The sequence below is a fragment of the Lagenorhynchus albirostris genome, chromosome X (genome assembly GCF_949774975.1).
Source record: "Lagenorhynchus albirostris chromosome X, mLagAlb1.1, whole genome shotgun sequence".
In the NCBI taxonomy this organism is placed as follows: domain Eukaryota; kingdom Metazoa; phylum Chordata; class Mammalia; order Artiodactyla; family Delphinidae; genus Lagenorhynchus; species Lagenorhynchus albirostris.
The window spans coordinates 54,272,256-54,275,245 of NC_083116.1; the positions used below are offsets into that span (position 1 = coordinate 54,272,256).

Sequence of the window (2,990 nt, forward strand, 5' to 3'; positions counted from 1 at the left end):
GACGCAGACCTCCTAGAGAACGGACTTGAGGTTATGGAGAGGGGGAAGGGTGAGCTGTGACAGGGCGAGAGAGAGTCATGGGCATATACACGCTAACAAACGTAGTAAGGTAGATAGCTAGTGGGAAGCAGCCGCATGGCACAGGGATATTGGCTCGGTGCTTTGTGACAGCCTGGAGGGGTGGGATAGGGAGGGTGGGAGGGAGGGAGACGCAACAGGGAAGACATATGGGAACATATGTTTATGTATGACTGATTCGCTTTGTTATAAAGCAGAAGCTAACACACCATTGTAAAGCAATTATACCCCAATAAAGATGTTAAAAAAAAATAAAAAAAAAACCTAGGTAAAATTCTAAAATTATATAGACCAATCAACTTTCCCCATTTAAATCTTCTAAGTAAAATTTAAGAGTGTAATGGTTTTCTAGTAATTTTAAATATCAGTATTTAGTTTTGTGGTGTTAATATTATATTTTCTGACATTTAAAAAATGGCGTTTGGACTTGAGATCAATAAAATAAAGAGGTAATAAAAACCTACGTCTGTTTAAAACTTATAAAATATAGAAGTTGACACTAAAGCTACTTGGTACAGAAAGTTGAAAGAAAAAGAATAAAAATCCCTGTCTGAAAAAAAAAAAAAAAAAAAGATGGTCAAACTCACTAATCATTAAGGAAATGCAAATCAAAACCACAATGAGTTTGTAAATGCAAATCAAAACCACAATGAGTTTGTCACTTCACATCTGTTAGGTTAGCTATTATAAAATGCCAAAAGATAATTTTTGTTAGAAATAATGTGGAGAAAAGAGAACCATTGTACACTGTTGGTGGGAATGTAAATTGTACAGGCATTATGGAAAACAATAGGAGACTCCTTAAAAAATTAAAACTGGAAATATAATATGGTCCAGTAATTCCCACTTCTGGTTGTATATTCAAAGGAAATAAAATATATGTCTCAATGAGATATCTGCACTACTTGCACACATTGCAGTATTGTTCACAGTAGTCAAGATATGGAAACAGTCTAAGTGCCCATTGACAGATGAATGGCTAAAGAAAATATGATACATTCACACACACACACACACACACACACACAAACACAAACTGGAATATTTCTCAGCCTTTATAAAGAAGGAAATTCTGCCATTTGTGACAACATGGAAGAACCTGGTGGACAGTATGCTAAGTGATAAGCCAGAAACAGAAATACAAATAACTCATGAATCTCATTTATAAGTGGAATCAAAAAAAAAAAAGTCAAACTCATAGTAACAGATAGTAGAATGGTGGTTACCAAATGTTGAGGGGTGGGGGAAAAATGAAGTTATTGATCAAGGGGTGCAAAATTTCAGTTATAAGATGAATAAGTTCTGGAGATCTAATATACATTATGGTGACTATAGTTTATAATAACATTGAATACTTGAAATTTGCTAAGAGAATAGATCTCAAAAGTTCTTACCACACATAAAAAATTATATATAGTAAACATATGAGGTGATGGATATGTTAATTAGCTTAATTGTGGTAACCTTTTCACAATGTATACATATTTTAAAATATCGCCTTTTACTCCTTACATACACTCAATTTTTATTTGTCAATAATACCTTAATATAGCTGTTTTTTCAAAACTTTTAAAAACACAAAGTGGAGTATTGAAGTCTCCTATTGTTATAGAGCTATTTCTTCCTTCAATTCTGTCAATGCTTGCTTCATACATTTAGGACCCTTGATGTTTGGTTCCTTCATCCTTTTGTGTGTGTGTGTGTGTGTGTGTGTGTGGTACGCGGGCCTCCCACTGCTGTGTCCTCTCCCATTGCGGAGCACAGGCTCCGGACGCACAGCCCAGCGGCCATGGCTCACAGGTCCAGCCGCTCTGCGGCATGTGGGATCCTCCCGGACCGGGGAACGAACCCGCGTCCCCTGCACCGGCAGGTGGACTCCCAACCACTGTGCCACCAGGGAAGCCCCCTTCATCCTTTTGTTAGAAAGCATGTGGTTTGGTTATTTCTGTAGATTGGAACTGGTTTTAGTTTTGATACAAATAGAAATCAATGTAAAAAGGAAAATGTATTGTTTATATAGATTTTATGTTGCAGTAAATGATTATGCATTCACTACATAAATTCAGTGAGACATTTATCATGTGAAACCATATAAAAAGGTTCTTGTAAAACATAATTGATTCTATCTTTACCTCTGAATTTACAAAAAGTACAGTGACATTATTCAAAGGGATCTTTCTTTCACTGACACTGTAAAAGTTGAAGAAAGAGTGTTTAACTCCAATAATTAACTCCTTATCTCAGGGACCTCTGCTAAGCTTTATGGAAACGTAGAGACAGGGGAGGAATAAATTTCCCCACTCCTAGCCCCTAAAAATTGATAGCTATAATCCCAATCACTGCTCTACCAATAAGGTTTCTTAAAATACCTTATAAAATAAAAGAGGTTTTCTTTCTTCTTTTCTATAGGTCATGCATCCAATTCATCCAAAACACTCATCAAGTTACCTAGGTATAAATAAAAGGAGGCAGAAATAAGCTTTACATCATTCTATTTAAAATCAGTGCTTGCTTTGGCAGCACATATACTAAAATTGGAATGATACAGAGAAGATTATCCTGACCCCTGTGCAAGGATGACATGCATTCCATATTTTTAAATTCTGGAGAGGGTGTGGAGAGAAGGGAATCCTCCTGCACTGTTGGTGGGAACGTAAATTGATACAGCCACTATGGAGAACAGTATGGACGTTCCTTAAAAACTAAAAATAGAACTAGCATATGACCCAGCAATCCCACTACTGGGCATATACCCTGAGAAAATCATAATTCAAAAAGGGTCATGTACCACAATGTTCATTGCAACTCTATTTACAATAACCAGGACATGGAAGCAACTTAGGTGTCCATCAACAGATGAGTAGATAAAGAAGATATGGCACAAATATACAATGGAATATTACTTAGACATA

The 2,990-nt window shown here is 36.2% G+C and overlaps 1 pseudogene; it reads left to right on the forward strand.

Annotated features, from left to right (window-relative positions):
• The first annotated feature begins 2,582 nt into the window (after positions 1-2,582).
• Positions 2,583-2,676, forward strand: LOC132514129 (U6 spliceosomal RNA; annotated as a pseudogene).
• Positions 2,677-2,990: the final 314 nt, after the last annotated feature.